The following is a 7,304-nucleotide window of genomic DNA, read 5'->3' on the forward strand; positions in this document are numbered from 1 at the left end:
CTTCTGAATCCATCAGAAACACTGGGCCTCATTTACCAAATGTCCTTAAGAAAAAAAATTCTTCTTAAAACCTATTTATGCAGTTTTCACGATGATTCTGACATTCAGCAGTGTTTTCTTATTTGGGATTTGTTCTGAGGTAAGAACAGAATCTACACACACTCAAGAGCACAAAGGTGAGAACAGTTCTGCACTTTAAGACTTTTTCTTAGGACCTTTCTCAAGTACATATTCAGGAGGAAATGCAGGAAGATACTGGAGAAAGAGGCCCACTGATTGTAAATGAACTTACTGTGGGGTGGAATTCCATCTTTGCTGCAGCGTCGTGAAGGTTTTCTGTCTCCTTCCTCAGTCGAGGCAGCTTTACCTTCTAATTCTCTCTCTCTGGCCCTCAGTTCTTTCTCTTTGTAGTCCAGTTGACTTTCTCTGACCTTCAGTTCCTCACTTTTCTGTCTCATCTGTTGCTCCAGTTTGTTGTGCAGTAGCTCCTCTCGATTCTGTAGATCTTTCAGCTTCTGTTGTAGCTCCTTTTCCCTCTCTGTGTACTCGTCTACTTCTCTTTGAAGTTTGTTAGATCTGTCGTTTGACTCATTAAGCTCCTTCTTCAAGTGTCTCTCACTGAGTCTGGAAGCTTCCAGCTCTTTTCTCAAGTCCTGCTCAGCTCGCCCTAGTGTCTCCAGGTTTTTCCTCAGTTCAGTCTCCTTCAGTTGTTGCTCTGCCTTCATTTCTTCGATCAGCTTATGTTCTCTGCACTGTTGAGCATGAAGTCTTGTGCTTTCCCATGATTCAAAACACATTTTCATAAGATTTTCATATGAGTGCTGAACAAAGAACCTGCTTTTTTTCTTCTTCTGTGTCATTGTCTCAATTTTCATGAAAAGCTCCTCCACATTTTCATCGTTGTTCTCCAGAAAGTAGAATCTTTCTCCACACATCTGCACACAGCGGTCCTTCAAGGCCTTCCTTGGATGGTGCCGTTCGTGTGCATGGATGAACATCACCATGGTGTACTCTAAAGCTTCTGCTCCGAACACTGAGGTTATTGCTCGTAACAGATAATGCTCTTTTCCAGTAGCATGACCAGCTCGCATCACTAACAGAAAAGCATGTGGACCAGGAAACAGTGTTGAGGTGCAGTTCTGAATCTCGTGTCTGATGGACTCGACTCCGTTTGAGAAAATCAAATGTGAATCCAGGTGCTCCATCCAGTATGATGGAGCCTTAAATACAGACACTCGTCTTCCAGCAATGATGCTCTCTCTGACATTTCCCTTTCTCGCGTTAATAGTTTCCTCTCTGTGTTCGGATCTGAGGATGGTGCCACATACATAGTTGTTGCTGGCACCATCTCCGCCAAAGAGCACGAGCCTGAGATCTGTTTTGGGTTCAGGTGACAGTTGCTCCTTGTGTGAATATACTTCAGCTGTAAGAAAGAGATACAGTTTAACCCCTTACATTCCCAGGCGTATTACATCTTACAGCCTATTATTCAATAACTACACTATAAAGAATTTCAGAAATTTTTAAAATAATGTATTGCATTCAAGTCAGTATGATACTATGATACAGGCAGAATTTATTGTATTCATTGAATGGCTACTCCCATATGGAAGAAGAAATATGTGTGAATATTTACAATGTACAGCTGCCAAATGTATTTAACTGTGATTTTTAAACATATTTTAACATATGTCCATACATATACATATATGTCTACACACTGAAACATATGCACATACACTATATGGCCAAGAGTATGTGGACACCTGACCATCATGCCTATATGATCTTGTTGGACATCCCATCCCAAAACCATGGTCATTGATATGGAGTTGATTTTTGAGTGTGTCTGTAGGGATTAATGGCTATTCAGTCAAAACAAGCTCACAATCGACGTTCAAGTTTATCCCAAAGGTGTTCAGCTGGGTTGAGGTCAGGGCTCTGTACAGGCCACTGGAGTTCCTCCACAATAAACTCATCAAATCATATCTTTATGGAGCTCACTTTGTGCACAAAGACACAGTCATGCTGGAACAGGAAAGGCCCTTCCCCAAACTCCATAAAGACATAGTGATCCACCAAAAGCCCCAGACCATTATTCCTCCTCCACCAAACTTTACTGTTGGCACTATGCATTCTGGTAGATAACGTTCTCCTGAGATCCACCTAACAGACTGCTAGATAGTGAAACGGGATCCATCACTCCAGAGAACATGTTTTCACTGTTCCAGAGTCCAGTGGCGGTGCTTTACACCACTCCAGCTAACACTTGGCATTGCGCATAGTGATCTTAGGCTTGTGTGCAGCTGCTTAACCCATTTAATGAAGCTCCCAACACACAGCTCTTGTGCTGATGTTGCTGACAGAGGCAGTTTGGAACTCTGGAGTGAGTGATTCAACAGAGAATAGGAGATTTTTTATGCACTATGCACTTCAGCACTTGGCAGGCCTGCTCTGTGAGTTCGCATAGTCTACTGCTTTATGTCTGAGTTATTGTTGCTCCTAAACGCTTCACAATAATTGCACCTACAGTTGACCAGGGCAGATCTAGCAAGGCAGAAATTTCATGCACTGACTTAGTGCAAAAGTGGAATCCTATGACAGTGCCACATGTAAACTCACTGAGCTATTCAGTACGACCCATTCTACTGCCATTATTGGCTATGGAGATTACATAGCTATGATTCAAACCTGAGCTTGAGCTTGATGTGTGGTGTTGTCATGGCCACCATTGCAACTAAAAAAACTGAAATTGTTCTTTAAAAGTACATGTTCGAACACCAGCAGATCTGTAAACAGTGCTCTGCACCCTCTGTGATCCATTCCATGCCAAAGAAGAAAGAAGGAAACTGCCATAGGTTGCAGCTTTAAAATTTAAATATCATCCAAAGAGAATATTTGCTCGCTCATAAAATAAAATACAGAGCAAATGGGATACATCTGAGCTTCCACAAAACAGCAGCAGTGTAGCTGCAGGACTTCCCCAACTCTGCAATGCACAATCAACCCGCGGCCTTCAGCACTACACTGTCCCTCAGCATTACCCACAACTGATGTGTACCTTGGCTGATGCTCAGACTGGTCACTGCTTCCTATACAAAACCTTTACAATTTTGTTGGTACAAAAATAATTGTATTCCTCTGTGCTTTTATAGTTCCGTAGCTATTCACCATCTACACATTCAGAAAAGACTAAATCATTTACTATATCAAAATAGCTGACAATTTCATGCTATCTACCCACTGTAAACTTGTCCTAACAGCAAATGACACGATCAAGCGACAACGACAAAAACAAAATGCTTCTATTATGATTAAAGAAGCTGTTTACACCAGCTGCAAGCTGCAGAGCACAATGTGATGTGATTATGGTGGGTTTTAATGGGTGCCCTGTCTCTGTTTTTGACACGTCTGTCATTCCGTCTCAAAATGGAAGAGCAGAAACTCATGGATTTCTACAGCTCTTCCAGTAAACAATTTGTAGAGAAATTGACAGAAGGCTGGATGTTAGAGGTGAGTCCTATTTGTCTAGAGTCGCTGCCTGATAACGATATTTAGCAAGTTAGACTACAAGTCAGCAGATACAACCAAGCTGCCCAACACCAGGGGGCAGTATGATGATATTTTAACTGTTAATTAGAATGCTGATGTTGAATGTGCGAACAAAACAACCCATTACATGCACCATTAAATGTCCCAAAACCACATCTGGACAGCTCCATCAGTAAAGCAGCTGACTTGAAGAGCGCCCTTGACGTTTTCAGTGTAGACATCAATCTTTGACGTGATGTGATACGACATTTGGACACTCATTTGTTGTTAGGACAGAGCAAAGTGTTGAGTGACGGGACACCTCCAAAACGCCATCACCATGTGGTCAAAAACAGTATCGCACATCCACTATTTCACCCACTCAGAACGTAAACTATCTAACCGTAACAAAAAACTGGCTACAACTACGAATCACAGGAAAGGTTTTCTAACGCTTACTCGATATCTAATAGCATGCAACCTCACCTAATATAACCTGTCCTAACATAAAATTAAGCCGTAATATGAGACATTATTTCTCATGTTAATTTGATGCTTTTATGAAGACTAATTGGAGAACAAAGATATGCAGGGTTGTATAATAATCATACCCAACTGAGAGAACAATGATGAGCGAAAACATGAAAATTACATAAAATTGCGAATTTTCAGTTGTAATGCCCCTTTAAATGGCCAAAAAGTTAAATAAATACATTCAAAATTCTGTAATAAATTCCAATATTCAAATATGAACAGCTCATTCAACTAAACATATACTCACTGTTACTTGATGCACTTGCTTGAAGACCTTGAGTTATGTTTTCCAGTTGCATCTCGTCTTGTTGGCTATCTTCATTCGTAGATGCCATTTTATAAGAATAAATAAGTAGATTTTTGAAAGTTAGACTGTCTGTTTCATGTAGGAGGCAGCAGCATCATTTCCCAAAGCTAACGTCAGTGCACTGTATTGTATTATATGTATATAATTTTTGCATAATTCAGTGTGTGAGATGTAAACAGAGAGATTCAGAGTGGTTTGGTGTGAAATGGTTCAGATGTCTTTACAGTGGTGGTGATAGGAACCAGGGGTTGCCATGACTACAACACAAATATAGACATTTTATTTACTATCCAAAACCACCAGTGAACCTACACGAGTCTTCTAAGTTTATATAGAATGTTGATGATGGGAAATAGTGGAAAATTTGAAAAAGGGTTTCTTTTGGGGAATTTTGCCTCACAATGCCCCCATGTACCCTTCTGCTATGAATGAATTTAGCAAATTTAGGCCGAAACCTTGTCTAAGACATTAGGCAGCATATTCATAAAGATTTAATGTAACATAAAATTGGGTCTAGTTCCTGTAAGTTCATGACAAACCACTCTGATTGACTCTTTTTTTACATCGTAATTGATTCTATTATTGAGAAATTTGGTGGAATTCCCCTTTAAGACTTATGGTTGTCAATTTTCAGTGTAAAAGGGAAAATCCCATTTTTTCAATTTAATTCAGTTGTTACAAATTAAACAAAATATGAGTAATTTAGTGTGAATATTGTGTTCTAGAGAAATTGTTGTGAGGCAAAATGAAAGGCAAAAAAATCTTCAACATTCCAAATCTTCAGAATTCCCCTTTAAATAAGTCATGTGATCAGTTAGGTGTTATGCCCAGTGTGCAACTACTAGTGAGTGAAACCAACATAAATACATATGCATTTTTTGTAGGGTTTTTACTTATTTAGGTTGAAATTTATTTATGCAAACATTTTATACAGTTGTATAAAAAGTTTGAACTCTTCTGGTAAAATGTTTTGTTGATTTTCTAAGTGAGAGTGAATGAACCCGTTCTCTACAGAGGACCTGCTTAAATCTCACATTTTAGAGCCAAATTTCTATTTATTTGTTAATTAATTTCTGAGTTTAACAGACAAAAGAACATAAAATAACGCCATAACTTTCATAACGTTTCATTATTTGTTCTACATGTAAAATTTAGCAAACAAATAGTAAATGGGTATTGAAATATGCAGAAGTGTGTCTCTGTTGATGATGTGTTCACTTATTTACGCTTAAAAAATCAACAACCCACGGATTTTGACCAGGGTGCCCAAACTTTTACATACTTTTTTTGTATAATAAGACATACTCTAGGCATCTGTGTGAAGATTTGAGCCTTTATAGACTTGTGACAATTCACCTTAACTTAGGGCAAGACCTAAACTGAAGCTTACACACAATAAACAGAAACATACAGTACCAGAAACATACATACATTAATGTGTATTGCCACTTTCTTCTGCACATTTCCATTTTAGGGTTGAAAGATACAAACTGTATGATTAAAATACAGTATATTCTAAGTATAGAATTGTGTAGATAGTTATACCAAATGATTTTGCTTCAGAACTATTGTAAAAAAGTGCTTACTTTGTTTCAGAGGTGTTCTTCTCTGCTCCATCGTAGCAGCTAAATAAATCCCTCTGAGGAGCTATAAGGTTTATGATGGAGGAGCATGTGACTCTTACGTTCCTCAGAGCAAAGTTCATGTGGATGTTATAGAGGAGAACTGCTTTTCCAGTCTAACTGTGAAAGAGAAAGTTAATTCTTAGTGTTACCTCTGTTCTTTACAGCCCTATAAAATGTTGTGCAGAGGTCAAAGACCACAAAGGGTCAAAACACAGGAGCATGTTTTGTCGTATTCATGTAAGTTGCATCATGTTAATTCTGGCTGGGCTATAAATTCCTCAACATCAGTTTATGTAATTTAATGTAAAATGAAGGGGTTATTCAGAAATTGCATAAAATGTTCAGCTTTTATTTTCACTATTCATACTATACAGTTTCATTGTTTTAATAAACAGAAACATATGTAAAGTTTTTAGTTTTAATTTCAACTGTACACTCACCTTCCATTAGCCAAGCAGATAGCAGTATGAACAGACAATAAATACAATATATAGCCTAGAAACAATACAAACACCTTACAAAAAACTTTATAAATGATGGCAGAACACCACACGTGATCAGTAAATCACATTTATGTTTAAATATCATGGCTTACATAAAAAGAAACTTCATTTATTCATTTTTTGGATGGTGGCAATGCATTTTATTTTCTAGAAAAGAATGGCCAACAGAGGGCATAACCTTAGCAGTAGCGGCACATTTGCAATGAACAAGAAGAAGCAGGATGCATGCAATAAAACTTTATTGTGGGAAATCCAAATGTTGTAATTGTCCAATGTCAGGAAACCCGTAGAAATACTCATACTGTTCATAAACATATTACAACTGCTAAACAAAAACAAGAACAAGAGCATAAACAAAATAAAAAGGAGGAGCACTTAGCTTCATGGAAGCTGTATATACACATATATATATATATATATATATATATATATATATATTTACACCTTTGGATAAAACTTTAATGAAAGTTTTAGAATAGGGCATAAGATTGTCTGTATATACAACTAATAATTGGTGATTATGAGATATTGATAAGAATCAAAAGAAAGTAAATAAATAATACTGATGAGATGCAATTTAACTACATAGATATTTTTTTTTTATTACAGACTTCATTAATAAGCCCCCCACTGCTCAGATAATGGTTATACACAAAATAATGATGTGCAATATAATACAACAATGAAAAGTGCTCTGGAAAACGCTTAATTCTGCCTAATTTCTGCTTAATGAAGAGGTAATGGTTTGATTAGCAATTAATTAGCAGTTAATGGTTTGAAAGCAACTTTTTTTAAATCTTTAGT

General features: G+C 37.4%; 1 protein-coding gene across 8 annotated transcripts in view; it reads right to left on the reverse strand.

The window, feature by feature from the left end:
• Window positions 1-6,052, reverse strand: part of si:ch211-241b2.5 (programmed cell death 1 ligand 1) — a 50,000-nt gene extending 43,948 nt beyond the window's left edge. For all 8 annotated transcript variants that reach the window (XR_005008198.1, XR_005008200.1, XR_005008199.1 and 5 more), the window contains exons 1-3: window positions 5,959-6,052; window positions 4,313-4,381; window positions 293-1,423 (exon numbers count right to left, since the gene is read on the reverse strand). The gene's annotated coding sequence lies outside the window, so the exon portion shown is untranslated. The remainder of the gene's footprint in view (window positions 1-292; window positions 1,424-4,312; window positions 4,382-5,958) is intronic.
• Window positions 6,053-7,304: the final 1,252 nt, after the last annotated feature.

The sequence above is a fragment of the Colossoma macropomum genome, unplaced genomic scaffold (genome assembly GCF_904425465.1).
Source record: "Colossoma macropomum unplaced genomic scaffold, Colossoma_macropomum, whole genome shotgun sequence".
Taxonomy (NCBI): Eukaryota; Metazoa; Chordata; class Actinopteri; order Characiformes; family Serrasalmidae; genus Colossoma; species Colossoma macropomum.